Below are 17,115 nucleotides of genomic sequence, written 5' to 3'. Positions count from 1 at the left end.
AATTCTTCAACCATTCTTTCTAGTGGTGCGCCAAAAGTACGACTCATTTATCCTGTAAATCTTTTTTTTTTTTTTTTTACTCACTTTTGATCCCCTCATCTAAACATAGCCCCTTAACTCCCGCCACTTAGCTACACGCCAACCTTTGTTTATTGACTCATATTTCCCACCTGAAGATGAAAAAAAATAAATAAAAACTGATGTAAGCATAACGAGGCAAATAAGTATAGTCAACAAAATAAGATTTATAATCTATTTACATTTAAAAAAAAACGTGGAACAAAATCATTCATCCAAAAATGCTGGTGGTAGCCATCAAGTACACGCAAAATTCAAAGTTTTTTTTTTTCTTAAGTTCACAGCATTGTTACAGTATTTAGTCATTTCTGAATTGTATTTGGGAACTAAATTGCTATTTTAATGTACCGTAACTCATCCCTTGCATCTGAACATGCACAGACAAGGCAAGCTGGTCAAGAATATAGCTGTAAAGTTAGGTCTAATTTTATAAAACGTGATGTTTGACAGCACGAATATTTCACTTGTACTGGATCTTAGTGGCAAAATTAGTAGTACGTCACAGGTTAATGAGGTATTCCGATGAAATGTTGGTGCAGCTTTATTATACGGATCCAGATTGTAAAATGTACTGAAAAATTTGGGAAAGTCGATCTATTTGCCCATTTTATGTCGAGAACAGAACCCAACAAAACTCTGCGGGGCCTCTAAGCCGTTCTTACTACCCTAGTAGCACAAAATGATCGGCCCGACATCCATAAATGGTCAGTTGAAGCTGGCCCCGACGATCGGGAAAAGGTCGTTATGTCCGCTATTTCGACAACTTCCCGACGAACCAATTCCCGACGATTTCCCGATCATATTCGGACAATAACGACAATATCCCGACTGACTACCGATCAGATATGAACAGCTCACCGATTATAAATGTGACTATTTTTGGACAATCTCCCGAGCAAATCCCGATAATACCGACCAATTACTGACGACTTGCCGACCAAAAATGGAGTGTTCACCGACGATGGACGACTATTTTTGGACCATATCCCGATCAAATAGGAATAACCTGCCGACGGTAAGCGTGAGTGTTTACTAATATCAGCTGTGGATGCTGAAACGTACCTCCCGCAGATATCCAGGGGTGTAGATTCCCTATATCCGCGGGAGTTGCGTTCTAAACATCTACATCTGATAATAATAAACGCTGTATTACATATACAGAGGACTAGATGTTATCACACAATACATATTTGATACTTACATGCAGTTTAGCTACACCGCGATTCAAAAGAAAGTTTGGCAGAAAAAAAAAACTTTAACAATATACTTGAATTAATATGTACACTCATGTCCAAATTATTGTCCCATGTCTATAAATATAAGAATATAATTTGATAACGAATTCGCCCGGTATTTCTTATAATGTTAGTAGGTGTGTATTCGGCAAAGACATGTATGTGGCAAATTTCATGTCAAAAGAGCAGTAAATAAAAACAATAAAACGAAAATAAAACTTTCTTGTCCATTTAGTAACATTTTGTTTTACTCACTCTAATTTTCGTACTTATAATTCTTTTCCTATGAAATTTACCACAAATATACATTTCCCGATTATACACATACTATCAGTAATAAAAGTACCCTGCAAGATTACTATCAAGTTATATTCTTACAAGTAGACAGTTACAGATATGCGATAATCATTTTGGACATGAGTGTACGTTTACATTACATTTAACATTAATCTTTCTCTAAATTTCGACGCCTATGTTCCGGCTGCGTTCATGTGCGGATACGGAGTAATTATAATTTTCTAATGTCGTAATTATAGGATATAAGATGAATTTTATAAGGTCTTACAAAGCAATGAAAAAATACATTTGGAAAGAAATATACATGAACTTTTATTCTTCAGCTTCACAGAAGAAATAATAATAATAAAAAAATTGGTTAAAAGAAATGAAACATACATTTATGTGCAGAAGCCGCATTAGTTTATCGTGATGTACATACTGTATATTTCAGCAGATTTTTTGCAAAACAAAACGGTACAAGAAGTCATATAAAAATACAAAATGTAAATAAAAACTGAACGAAACGTGTCTGTTTGGTATGCATATTTCCTTTTTCGAAACAATTATTAAACATATTAGTAGAATCGCAGTTTCAGTTGAAGCTTGAGTTCTACGTGTAAGATATTCTACTGAACAGACTGATCATGTTCAATAATGTGTATACAAGTAAAAATCAGAAGCATACCTGTTACACCTATTTATAGAAGTTTACATAGCATAGATTAATTGAAAAATTGACAACGCATAAAACTAAACATTAGATGTTCTTAAAAATAAAAGAAAAAAATGAATGTTCCCTTACCGAAAATACCTCACTATCTAGCCTTCTATGAAAAAAAAAAATCGCACAAAACTCAACTTGCATTCAAGTCCTCCTTCCGCATTTAAATGTGAGAGTTAATAAAAGCTCTTAACAAAACTAAAACTTCAAGTACACCAGTTTGTAATTAAGTTACAAGAAGACTATTTTAATCATTACTAGACTATTGTTACGTAAAAACTAAAAACATCCTGGGAAAGCAAGTAGAATTTAACGAACTTCTCGTTGTGCAGAGTCTACCAAGGAATCTTTGATTTTTCATTTCTTGTGAATAATGCAAAAGCAACGTTCAATATAAAAAATGTGAAAAGTAAGAGTTAGTCCTGGTAACAACCTCTATAACTACAGATATCGTAGAACGAAATTGAATGTTATAACTTGTATATTGACTTACAATTGTAACGACACACTGAAACGAGTTCTTAACACACTGAAAAATTTGGTTACTTTTGGCACCATGTTATTTTTCTTACACAATAACAACGCGTTCCGTTTCAGGGTGTTGTGGCTCATCTCGACCACGACCAGTTTTCTGTCTACGCGCTTCACGTCCACCATCCCTGTCTTTAACGTGGCGAAACCAGTTCTGTATTACGGAATGCACTTCACATTCAGAAGCATTCGATGCGTATGGGCTTCTCCGAACTGCACCTGAAAACAATTACAAAGAAATTAGTGTTGCGATTCTGTTAACATATCCTAAAATATATTACATGTAAAATACAATGTAAAGAAATTGATACACTCTTCAGGAAATCTGTGGAGCACTGACTTTTAAATTTGATCGACATACTACAATCAGGAATTAAGTTCTATGCTGATGGATTTTTTTTTCTAGCTCCTATCTACTATTTCACATACTTTTCGGGAGACTGGGACAAATGCATCTGATTCACTGGACTAACCTCGTTGAAACGTTTACGCCGTCTAATCTGGGAGGGTTATTTATGTAACTATAGTTGTCCATTCACGGGTGGCCTTTGGTCTAGTTATTCTTAAATAACACTACCTTATTATAGGAAATTGTTGACTAATATAAAGCAACGTGTTCTTACGTGACGTTATCAATCACCGGTAGTTATTTTTGTTTTGACTCAAGATTAATTTCACAGGATTCAATTAATTTTTAATTACCGAGATTTGGATTGGCCGGGATAGTAAGGTGACAAGAACGCCCTATTAATACGGTAAGATTGGGACATATGCTTGGTGCTGCTGAGGAAAACACTGGAAAATCTCAACGAAGATAACCTTATCCTCTTGATGCTTATTTCTGTCTTGCAGGTATGTCGAATTTATGTAAAATGATGTTCCGAAAGACGTCAGTTGCATTAATAGCAGTAATAGGTATATTGAATTTTTAATTTTTAAAAGGCTTTAAGTAGCTCTGACTCACACCGATGAAATCCACGCACACGGTGGTTCTTCAACACAAAACCTACATGGCACGGGCCGGGATCAAACCAAGGACTCTATGCACCAGAGGCGAGCGCTCTACCAATGAGCCAACGCGGCTCCAGTAAATGTACTAGTAAGAATGCTACCATAAAAACAACTACAGCCTCTAGAGTACAGACGGTAAAGGTAACGTATTTGTCATAAACATATTTAGGAACAAGCACAAGGAATAAAAGATGAATACATGATATTCATCCTGACAAGTAACATTCCAACATGAAGTAAAACGTATAGAGAAAAAACTTCTAAAATGCAGTACATGACATTAACTTACCCTAAAATAGTCGTTAATGTTGTAAGAAAATTACTTTATTATCCTATTCCACCTAAACAACAGTAAAACGAAAAAAATGTATGTTTAGTAATTTACAGTTCCAGTAAAATCATAAAAATCTGATGACGCTAATTAAACGCAACCAGTCAATCAAACCACCTAAATTATGCAAACTAATTCAATTGGATCCAGTCCAAGCCCGTAGTCAAGGGGGGGCTAGGGCGGGCTCAGCTCCCCCTAAATTTTTTGCAGCCCCCTACTAAAGTCATAGTTCGAATTAACGGGGGATGCCGGGGAAATTCCCCTTCGGTAAAAATGTATGTCCGGCTCGTATCACAGAAGTAACATAACATCCATTTCTGGGATAAATTTTCGCCTTCTACATTTACAGCAACAATACATAAACATAACCCTCTGGTTCGAAAGTTTAATTCGAACCCTGACTGAAATGTTGGAAGAAATTGTATTTCCAAATGTACTTTAGAGTGCTAAATTAAAATTTACTTTTATTATCCTCATTTAAAGTATTGGCCTATTTATGCGCTACGCTTCTTTGAATTATTATAATATTTCTTTGAGTGTGAGACTGGTTTATTTATCTTTTTTTTTTTTAATGCTTCGTGTGCAAACGACCCTCGCTGCAGGAGAAAAATAATTTACGGTTATTCTATCGGCAAACATGCATTTGTGTTCAGAAACAACATAGTTTTACCTTAATCTGCGGGCGAAGAGTTTACTCATAGCTACTCATAGCTATCTAAAGACGGCTATGGTTTACTTCTTCCTGTCCTTCTTGGAATTTGCAACTGAAAACATCCTTTTGCTGTGAGTCATTGGCTTTCGGTCAATATGCGAGAGATTGAAAAGACAGCATCCCTCAAGAGGGGGATGTAACTGCTTCGTTCTAATCATCATATAGGTGTATGGGTTTGTTTTGTGTATATTGGACATGGAGAGAGAGGGGGGAATTTTGACTACGTTTTATGTCACGTGATAACGGAGTAAGAAAAGTTTCCTTTTCTGAATTGTGTTTACTCTTGTTGTGTTGTTGAACATGGTTGTAATTGAAAGTTGATCTATACAGATTTCTGAAGATGCACCGAAGTTGACTTGAAGAATGAGAATTGTAGTGTATCAGCAACTTGACTATTTGTTAAATAACTTGGAATAGATAAATAATACTTTTAATATATCTTTAAACTAAAGATAAGTTCGATTCACTTAATCTTTCTCGGGGATGAATACTTTATTAAAATAATTTAATAATTGTTGCCAATCTTTGGTGCCAGAATCAAATGTTCATGCAGATAATCAGACGTAAACCTAGTCATCCAAAGTTACTATTTTGTAAAAGAATACCTTGCAATCTTCTGGTATGTAAACAAAAAATGTAGCAAACTAAACGGAAGTAGTAGTTGCACTTATAGGAAAAACAGAATTTTCAATTAAAAATTGAACCTTATTGGATGATAATATGTATAATGCTTTATAAATTTGAAATTTGACCTTTGACTTAAAACGGTGCGTTGGGGAGTTTAGCGTCCCTCTTCAGCAGGGAGGCTATGTAGACACGGGACCTATAGCTTAAAGTAACATCCAAATCACTATCGGTTTGAATCCGAGGACTCCCAGTACGGTTTGAACCCGAAACCGGACGCGCCAAAGGCAAGCGCTGTACCCATGAGGCTACGGGGTAGCCCACAAAAGTAACAATTTGCTAATGTAGTTTCATTTTGAAGAAGAGATATCTTCAATAGAAATAAGTAAATAGCTGTTTAAATCATTAGCTCTTAACTTAAACTTTTTTAGTACCTACGAAAGCAACCGATGTCAAATTCTTATTTGTACAATGTAAAGAAGAATTTCATGTATACTTTGATATGAATTGTACTATACAAAGAAAATTTAATGAATTGTTACTTCTCTTGTCAATTTCGTTTCGAGAAAGAAGGTAACTGCGCTAGAACAGGGAACTTTTTTGGAGTTATTTCTTATTTGAATGCTCGAGTACCAAAATATAACATATTATTTTTACTTAAACATGACTTTAGTAGCAATCGTCTTAAATGATTGTTGATAGTATGTTCCAAAGAGTCTAGAGCAGTGGTTTTTAAACTGGAGTCCGCGGACCCCGGGGGTCCGCGACGTCTAAAAATTGAAACGTGTTGTGATAAAATGGAACTCACAGCTGTTATGCAAAATATATTTTTTCAGTTACTAAAAAGACAGCAATTAGAAATTATACCTACGTTTGTAAATTTGAATATTTTCTTTTCTAAATTTCTGCCCTGAAGCCTGTCAACCGTTATGTAGGACTACTTCAGATGAGAGGAATTCCTTCTTTGTGAGGGCATTTTCTCAAAAGGAGTTGTACATTAACTGCACCGTGCCGATCTTGTTTTGTTGAGTTACAACAATGACATCACCAGAAATCTCGATCTGGACACAATTGTTCTAAGATTGGCAGCATCCAAAACAAGGAGACTTATACTGTGATTGTGTTGTTAGTGATTGTTCAAATGTTCAACTTGTTTCTACTATACTGTGCCAACATGAGGAGTGTATATATGCGTGTTGTGTTTGTGTTTCTTAATCTTATAAAATTTATAAATTTGTAGATAGCAAAAACCCATAAACATATCATTATTTCTTTCGAACATCACCATAAAAAAGTGATCAAAAAATGTTTAGAAGTACAAGTGTAAAATAAAGCCCGTAATATTTGAAGAAATGTAAAGTTTCGTATCTAAGGACATGTAAATAATAATACAGGTAAGATGTTAATTTCATTTTTCCAATATGCATATATTTGTTTAGGCCACATGTATTTCAAAATATTGATTTAAGATTTTGAGACCCTCCTCTGTAGAATCTCTTTGAAGATAGTATTAAATCTCATTACTTTCTAGATGTTTTCGAGTTTCACAAATATTTTTTCAGTCCATCAAAAATTTAAAAACGTATTTCCTGTACTAATTCTTTAGAAATTTTAATGATTGGTTCGTTCGGCCAACTATTTAAAAAAAAAAAATATTTCCTTAAAGATGAGAAAACGGAAGAAATATTTTGTTGCCATAACAAATAAATAAAAAGGAAACACATAGTATTCTAGCTTTCAGGTACAATTGTACTAACGCTATAGAGGAAAATTTTAATAGTAATTCCTTCAGGCTGTAGTTTTAGTTTTAAGACCATAAGAAATTATTCATCATCACACATAGAGACAGACATTATATATATATATATATATATATATATATATATATATATATATATATATATATATATATATATATATATGTGTGTGTGTGTGTGTGTGTGCCCACCCTAATTTACATTTAGCCCCCCCTAAATTTCGAGGCTGGCTACGGGCCTGATCCAGTCATAACATACAATCAACTGGATCCAGTCATAACAGTAACTACTCGCATGCATAGTTTACTGACAGAAATCTTAGCATCCACACCCGCGACAGATGCTTTTGTTGCATGCATGCATGCGGAGTTCACTAGTAGAAGTTGGAGAGCGGTCGCTCCTCAACGGTTGGAGGGCGGGACTATCTGGGGACCTGACAGTCAAAATATTCTTTTCTTTTCTTTCGTTACAGTATGCAGAAAACACATTATTGCTATTATTAATGTTACCTATTAATTTACAGTCCAAACATTAAAACTGAATGGATTTCCTTCTACCTAGCCATGGTGGATATACGGAACCAAAAATGCATTGAAATCGGACGAGAAAAATGCACCTTGACAAGAATGGAACAGGGACTGTCCAAAAAATCTGAAACAACAGCGAGATTTAACAGTCGAGAGTTTGAATATATTTTAAGGTCCTTCTGTAGCTTTGGTTCAGACCAGATGGATGGATGGTGATTGATGGAATGGAAGATGAAGGGAAGGAAACGGGAGAACTCCTAGAAACCCCACGCACATAGTGTTGTCCACAAACCCACATGGCATGAGCTGGGGCCAATCCGGGGTCTCCATGCACCAGAGGTGAGCCATTTGAAGCATGTATCCTACAGCTTTAAAAATGTTAAAATTTCATGATCCTTATAGTGGAGCCCTCATTTGAAACTCGCTACACACAGACAAGCCACCGGTGAGGCCTTCCTTACAGAGTATTAGAAGCCTACAACTGAAAGTAACCTGAATACTCACCTAGTAGAATATCCATCAATTTCAGGTGCCTGAGAGGTTTCTTGTTGTGTTTGTCTGTTCAGTTAAATTGAAGTGCCAAATTATTGCAGAATAGTTTTTCCAATATTCTTCGTACGATGTGTTGTACCTTTCTTCCTCCTACAAGGCTCAGTTGTAGCTCCTGCAATAAAAACACGTAGACATTTAGAGCGAAATTTGACGTAGATCACATGCAGAAGCATATCATTTGAAATATATATATGAAAAACCCCAGTAAAATTGCGTAATATTCGCTGGCAGGAACAATTCAAATCGTACATATTAATTGTCTATGTACAAGGACACAATCAAGAGATGAAGGCACACCCAATTTCGAACAAAGATGCCCTCGGATGACATGAAGATAAATATGTTCGTTCTCTTGACCTTCAGCAGGTAATGCAGGTACAAGATGCTTAAATTCTGTTTAATGCTTTGCAAAATGCAACTTCATAACCTACTTTCACACACTTAACTGACTCCATAACCTACTTACGCATTTAATGCATGCACTTAATGTGTGTTCCAATGCGCTGCTCGAAAGTTTCCTCAAGGACATACCTCTACCACTTACATGTCACATACAAAAACTTCTCAACGGTAAAACATCATCAGTGAATTTCTGAGAAAACTTTACATGAAATTGGTATGTCTCCAGGACATATTGCACTTTGGAGAAATAAAGTGGAATCCAATATGAGAGACGTTATGTCTAATATGCTTTACAGATGTATTACGTGAGCTCATGCAGGGTGTCTACTAAAATTCCAAAATGAAGTATCGTGACTCTTCGCGATCTTTTCTTTACCAAACCATAACATTTCGTAACATTCTCAAGAGCGTATTTGGGTGCAAATTAGGCCGAATTTTCATGCATGCGATAGAAGCGCGTTTTTCTTGAGATTTGATAGTGTCTAAAGCCGATACATTTTTGGTGGTAATTTGGACATTTTATAGAACAAAATTTTTAAGTCTGTACTTATATTTGTACAGATAAAAAAATCGTGACCGATAGACACCCTGTCATGTATAGAGTTCATTTGGTCGCATTCATGGCCTCGCTTGTTTTAAAGAAATTAAATGGGCGGGTCCGAGCTTTCCAGTAATTGTGTAGATGAAAAAGCTGTAGACCATAGCTATACATAGTATTGTAGCGCCATTTTCAATATACTTTAGTATGTACTATTTCGAACCTAATTCATTTAAGATCTCTCAGCAACTTTGGTTTAAACCGATGAATGCTGATGGGATGATTGGTGAAATGAAACGAGAGAACCCGAGAAAACCCACGCGCACGGTGTCTGTCCATCAACATGACACGAGCTAGAATTGAGCCGGGGCTTGACGCGCAGAAGTGAGTGGCCATACATTAATTAGTACCACAGATATTTTCTTCCCAATTATTAGAGACATGTTTTGAGGTATTCAAGGTGTAAATGACAACTTTTCCTCCAACATGAGCGTGTTCCATATCTTCGAAAGCTCGCAAGATTTCATGTACAATAAACTTAATTTCAGCTTAATACAGATCAACAAAGAGCACTGTTAACCCCTTAACTGTTTATGGCGTATATATACACCATAACGGAAGCTACTTTACACTGTGTAGTTTTCTTGTGAAAGTCGCTTCCACACTACGTAGTGTTTTGTAGTCGCTTAGTTCACAAAGAAATGGCTCTGATGTTTATCCTGAGATGTATCGTTCTTCTTCTTCTTGCTATACTACTACTACAACAACTACTGCTATTACTACTACTACTGCTGCTGCTATTACTACTAATAATAATGATGGTAGTATTATTAGTAATAGTAGGGAAATCACTGCCAAATAGTTTTCGTCCAATTCGAAATGCCTTTCATTTGAGCTATGATCAACAGCTAATGAACTTCCTTCACCTAAAATTAAAATGGGATAAAAATAATGGTCGGAATGCAATTGGAAAATACAAACTAACTTACAAGATGAGAGCACAGTTGGGAAATTGTTGTCGAATCAGTCTTCCAGTAGTGGTACTTCAGTATTAGTGTTTTATTAAAGCCCTGGCGCGCACTGCCAAGACAAAATAGCGAAAATCTTCCTAAACTTAGCCATACATATTACCACTTTTTACACGAGATATTCTCTCGACCACTGTTCGAAGTGGAAAAGGCAGAGGCGGTATGTTCTATTTCGATTTTGACTCGACATACCGGCTACCTAAATGTTGAAATACAGTGAGGGTACGTTGCCTAAAATATTGAATGACTAAAAATCAGTCAAGAATTTCTTTGTAGTTACGGGAGGGAGGGACATGGAGAGACTTTGATCTCCTACCAACAACTTTCTGAAAAAATAAAAATATTCGATTATGTTGCATTATAGAGAATAACAGGTTTCACATGCTTTTTTGAAGAATGAATTTCCTGGCTCTTTTAGATTTTTCCCGAGTGTTCACAAACAATTCTCCGTCCTCTTATTTACTTTGTTCTATATTGTACCTATTACAAGCACATGCTAAAGTTTCAAGAGTTTCTGTGTTTCAATGAGAATGCCATTTAATTTTTAACAGCCTTCTAATCACCCCACTCTAATAGCCATCCATCCTTCTGACTTTATTAAAAGATACACAAACACAGTTTACACAAAACAGTAATGGATGATTAAACAAATAGAACTTACCCTATAGAAATCATGGCTTATCACATATTTCTATAATCTGCATTAAATTATTGTTTAAAACTTTACATTCATATATACATACAACAAACAATTGCAAGTTTCAGGGAACTGGACCCCTCCTAGCTACCATCTAGCTACGAATCTAGTTTCAGCCTACCCATTTCAAAACTTCACGCTACGTTACTGCTTGACAATACATTATCACATAAACGTGATAAAGTGTGAAAAATGACCAAAATATCCCAGCAAAAAGAAATTTCTTTTCGAGCTCTTTCATCTCTAGGTCCTGCCTACAAGGATTAACTGGAAAATCCCTACCCTTCAAAGGGCTGTGGCATCAAAAAGTACTTTTTATATATATACAGGGTGTTTCAAAACAACACCGACAACGATTGGGAGGTGAATCCTCACACCAAAATAAGGCAAAAACTATAGACCATCCTGGATGCACAAATGCTTTCTTTCGGAGTTATAGGCTACCGAAAACATGAAAAAATGAACTTTAAAGGTCCATAGTTCCAAAACTATGGGATCCACCGTAGTCAGGTCAAGGCTTCACTTGGATATTTGGATAGGGCACATACTAATTTCTAAGTTTGAGAATCCTGTAGTACTCCCGCAACACCTTTAATAGAGGTAATTGGAGAGTACTTCAAACTATATGCCCTTAGCTAAACTCCCTCTATAAAAATTGTTTTGTGAGTACCTTAGGATTATGAAACATGTATTTTTGGTTCGTAGTTCCTAAGTGAAGTCTTGACCCTACTACGGTAGGTCCCATAGTTTTGGAGCTACGAACCTTTAAAGTTCATTTATTCATGTTTTCTGCAGCCTACAACTCCGAAAGGAAACATTTGTGCACCCAGGTTGGTCTAAACTTTTGTCTTGTCTTGGTGTCAGGAATCACCTCCGAAACTTTGTCGTTGTTGTTTTCAAACACCCTATATATCTTGCGCTGAATTTTTAAGCAGTATACGTGAGTCAGGACTGCATTTCAAGTAATCGCACACATCCCTATGAACTACGATAAAAGAAAAAATCGTCACCGTGAACTTTATTATAGCAATCACTACAAAATTAATTACTTTCATTATAAACAAGGTATTCTATTATAAAGAAGGCAATTTTAGATTTAACGAGCCACTAGTTTTTGAAATATAAATTGCTGCAAATTCGAAAAATTCCCAAAATTTGACAACCTCGTACACAAAAATGGCTCTACCTCTGTAACCCTATCCTAGAAAGCTTATCTTTGGCTCATTCTAAACCTTCTGAAATAGACTTTCAAATGATACATAACTCGAAAAAACTTTAAAAAATAGTATTTAAAAATACTCAAAAGTTTCAAATTTTGATTTTTTTTAGGAAACCAAAGTTTCAAAATAAAAAAAAAATTATTTTCTATCATTCTGTTACATCTCCCCAAGTTTTTGAATCATCATTCGATCAGTTGATATAAACTCAGTGTGTGTTTCGAAAATAGTTAGATAACACAGTGTTAAAAAAGCAGTCTAACAAAAATAATGATAGTAATTAATGTTCAGCTAGGTCTGCATTTTCGAAATAATATGGTAACTTCAAAGGTTACATAACGAATCGATTTTACAATGAACAAGAAAGAAACTTGTTATAACAGCTTGTTTTGGAGAAAAAAAAAAGAGGAAAAGTAGCAGAATCTTGTAAACATTGGATGTGACATAAGTTAGAAGACAATTGGAAGCAGGGGCTCGTGGTAAACTGTTTGGAAGCGACGATATCGTTGATGCTGGCCCCAATTGGATGCGTTGATAATATATATATATATATATATATATATATATATATATATATATATATATATATATATATATATATATAGGTTCACACTTTGACACCATTTTAGAGTCTGAAGATGAATAATCCACGTCTAAAGGTTTTCGGGGGGGGGGGGGAGTATATATATTCCATTTTGCTCAATTCAATATTTTCTATTTAAACTTAGATGATCCCTTTTCATCAAAGTATTAAATCTTGACTCCTATCTTTATTCACTTTTCTTACTGATATGCAAATTAAGTCGTTATATTTCTTAAACTTGGACTAAAAAAAGTTGTAGTAAAATAAGTTGTTCTGTATTCTGCAGTATTTTGAAATTGTCCATATGTAATTCTGTATAATGGTTTCACTTGTGCAACTGTTTATTTTTTGTCCTTGTGAAATGGCTCTTGACAATTATATTAACAAGTATGTAAAGATCAGTACAATGTATTTTTATCAGGAGTCCTTCGTGAGTGAATCGGGAGACGTACAGGCCCGTATCCAGGGAGGGTCTAGGGGGGCCGACCCCCCTAAATTTTTGCTGTGCCCTTAAAAGTTTTACAGTAGGCTTGCAAAAGAACTATACTATGGTGATGAACTATCATATGGTTGGATCGCCCCCCCCCCTAATTTTTAGGGCTGGCTACGGGCCTGGAGACGTATCGCCAGTAAATCCTGTTGAGTTGATTTTAGTTTAGCGTCCCTTTCATCAGCGAGGCTATATGAGACGTGGACCTACTGATTAACGTGGAATCCGAACCACATGAGCTCCTGCCGGGAATCGAACCCGGCCAGTCAATCCTGGTTTCGAGTTCAAATAGAGGGAAATTTCGCTCGGAAATGTAAGCCAAGAAGCGGTTTGGATTTCGCTTTAAGCTTATGTAACCCCTTCCATCGTAACCCGATTGTTGTATAATAACACCAAGGCGAAACAAACTTACTTCTGTCAATATGTGATATAAATACATCGAGCAAATTATTTAAACCAAAAAACCGGGTTTAAACCAAAAAACCTGTTTTTTTGGATTTTTCAATAAAAACCATGGTTTTTGCCAACCCTGATTACAATTATTTAAGTTCTTTTGAAGGTAAAAATTACTGCTGATATTTTATGTATTTTTCCAGTTCTCGCTAGTGCGTATGCCCTCTATCGCTGACGCGCCTGCTCCCTATAGACGCACCCCTTCTCTCCGCTCGGGTCCCCCTGCTGCACTCCTTTACTGACTCGGTTAGATAGCATTCGTACTTTTTAGTGGCCACCTAGCACAAGTTGGTTCATGGTTCATGAACTAGCTCCTCATTTAAAAGAAACCTTAAAATACACTAACTGTGTGAAAATTTAGTTGAACCGTCTGCTCGAGTAATGCCCAAAATTCATTTCAAAGACTGTCCATTGAAAGTAATTACTCATATTCAGACTCTCATCCTTCACGAAAAAAGTTTCACATAGTATATTTGGGTAAACTTTACATAACATGCTCCAGCTGCGCATCGATAAGTAAAGCCCTATAGTATAGTAGGGCAGGGTAGAGTAGAGTAAGATAGAAATAAGTAGGGTAGGGGTTAGCAACGGGTTAGCTTAAGGTTAGGTAAGTTTTGATCCATTTTCATAAAATTATTCGAATGTAATTTCTCGTTTCTGAGTGAGTATACCTGCTGGAGCGGGCGTTGTAAAGTTGACCCGTATATTTTAGCTATAAATTTTCTATTTGATAGAACCGTCTGCTCGAGTGAACCCATTACCTTAAGTTACTTGTGTTGATAGGGGCATTCTTTTATGTGACCCTCGGTTTTACAATTATGAAAACGGATTATGCCTGAAAATGTCGTTAATTTATACATATATGCACGCCTGCTGTTGGGTCTGCTCTCTCTCTACCACTTCTCAAGCGAACTGTACATTTGAGTGTTATTTTAAAGCCCTTTAGTATCTATGGCTCAGACCATGCACCGCACATATAATGAGCAAATACCACGGCTTTAATTTTGGACAAGACAGGGGCATGTTCTCATGTACTTTCGTTGAGTATGCATAATATAAGCTGATGGTCTCGTTCTGTAAGCAAAACAATCAGCTTGATACCTATAAATTACATTAAGGATGAAAGCTGATATTTCTTCACCAACTTTAGGGAACACATATATGCACTTCTACATAATAATTATTTAATGAAAATACATAGATTTAATTTATAAGTAATAAAGAAATACAACTCACCTTCCCGCGTTCCACTTCAACATTCAACTTCTTTGCATTACTACCCAGAATCACAGGTCTGTGCCCAGAATTCTCATTCCTAAACTTCAGCTAACAACGACGCAACGAATCGCGAGACACCTCTGTTAGTGAGACAAACTCATTATCACACAAGTCCATTATCTGGATGCACAACAAATGAAATTGACAATATTTAAACAAAATATATAATTTTAGATCTCTCCGTTCAATTTCTTAATTTCAGAATTGGCGACAAACTCCCGATGTAGGGGAGGAAAAAAATGCCGACAAATATTGGTAGTCCTTTTCTGAACGACTTTGATTATCGGGCCGATATCGGTTAATCGTCCCAAAAAGGATGTTTTTTTTTTTTTTTTTGACAATTTCGAACATAGGGCCTACGTGCTACATTGTCCTGAAAAAGACCGGACGATAAATGGACGATGCCGACCATAAAAGTACATCGGCCCAGGCACGTAGCCAAGAGGTGGGTCCGGGGAGTCCGGACCTCCCCCCCCCCTTCAAGACCAGAAATTTTTAAAAAATAAGGAAGGATGAAAGAAAAGAAACGAGAAATAGGAAGAATCAGCGTTAAATATAAAAGCGAAATATAAAAATAATTTTTCATCATTTCTTCTTTGTAGGGTATCAAACATGTTATTTCAGAAACGGTTTTCAACTGCTCCTTTAACTTATCATTTGGAACAGACAGTAGTTGACGGAAAAATAGAAACAAAAAGTTATGTGGAAAGCAAGTTCTGTTAACATTCGATTCAACAGAGAAAGGAACGCATATATTATAAAATATTTTACATTATTGGATACGCACTTTTTCTTTTAATAGTTGAGGTCATAATGAAAGGAAAATTGTTATATTTGAATGAACAGAAGGAGGAATGTAAATATTGTAAAATCTTTTTAAATCTTTTTAATATTCTTTTATTCGAGATTTCTTCATAGTTTGTTACGAAAATACTTACTAACTTGTCCTCATTTTCTTGTCCTAAGAAACTAATATGTGTTGCTAGTAAAATAATTTAGATTGATCAAGCTCCTGGTGTAATAACCACAATATTTCATGTCACACTGCCCCCCCTTCTCCTATTACGAAATCCAGACTAAACGAAGCAATGTATGTTACCAATAAAATAGTTTAGAATAATTCAACTCTGGTGTGATAACCACAGTATTTCATGTCTCGGACCCTCCCTATTACGAAATCCTGGCTACGTGCCTGATCGGCCCGATGGTCTGTGCTACTAGGGTACTACTATTACTTACACTATGGATCCATATAGTAAAACTGCACGGAAATGTTTATATACTTGCGTAAATATATAAGAATACAAAATCATATCAACACTTAAGTATCCAGATTACAGGTTAGGCTTATCCCTGAACGTAAATTTTTGATAGACAAATTACCTTTAAAATGGCATAGCCAGCCGGAGTTTCAAATAACACCAACATGTTTTTTTCGTATTATTCACCGTAACGTTAAAATATAACACATATTAGACACACAGATAGTTTTTCAGGTACTTAAACACAAATTTCAAATTATCTTCACCTGGTACACATATTCACCACGCGGTACAGCATGAACTTAAACATGGTTTGAGAGCGCATGCGCAATATAGCAGCCTAAGCAGACACGTTGAATACACATCCAAATTAACACATTACTCCATCGATTCTATAGGGGCATCGACCAAAACAAACGTTGAATGATAAATTGAACGGTGCATAATAGGGCAATCTACAACGTATATTAAGGAAGATATTTCCTTAATCTATGCTATAACTCTACTAGGGTCGTCACTGCGTATCGATATTTACAAAATTTGGGAAACGTAACACAATGTACAACGGGGAGGAAGCAACTATGACTACTATACTGAAACCCCTCAGAAGAGAACATTAACTTTTTATATATATTTATGAATAGGCAGATACATTTATGTAAAATTGAAACTCACACTCTTTTGTTGCGCCTGCCGATACCCTACTTAGTACATTTACTTAGATAATGCTAATGAAAAGGTAGTATAAGCATACCGAATTTCAAGTTTTTTTAAAAAAATTCTAATTCCAAGTATTTAAAATGTGAGAT

At 35.7% G+C, this 17,115-nt stretch overlaps 1 long non-coding RNA gene across 1 annotated transcript; it reads right to left on the bottom strand.

Moving 5' to 3' along the window:
• Positions 1-1,866: 1,866 nt before the first annotated feature.
• On the bottom strand, positions 1,867-16,803 carry LOC145674463 (uncharacterized). Its single transcript, XR_014128944.1, has 4 exons — positions 16,428-16,803; positions 15,003-15,124; positions 8,311-8,470; positions 1,867-3,063 (listed from the first exon to the last, which is right to left on the bottom strand). It is a non-coding gene; the product is annotated as an uncharacterized LOC145674463 (long non-coding RNA).
• Between the last annotated feature and the right edge of the window lie 312 nt (positions 16,804-17,115).

This window comes from Thermobia domestica, chromosome 17, assembly GCF_964235325.1.
Source record: "Thermobia domestica chromosome 17, izTheDome1.hap1.1, whole genome shotgun sequence".
Taxonomy (NCBI): domain Eukaryota; kingdom Metazoa; phylum Arthropoda; class Insecta; order Zygentoma; family Lepismatidae; genus Thermobia; species Thermobia domestica.
The sequence above is the reverse complement of the archived record's forward strand: the minus strand, read 5'-3'. Positions and strand labels throughout refer to the sequence as shown.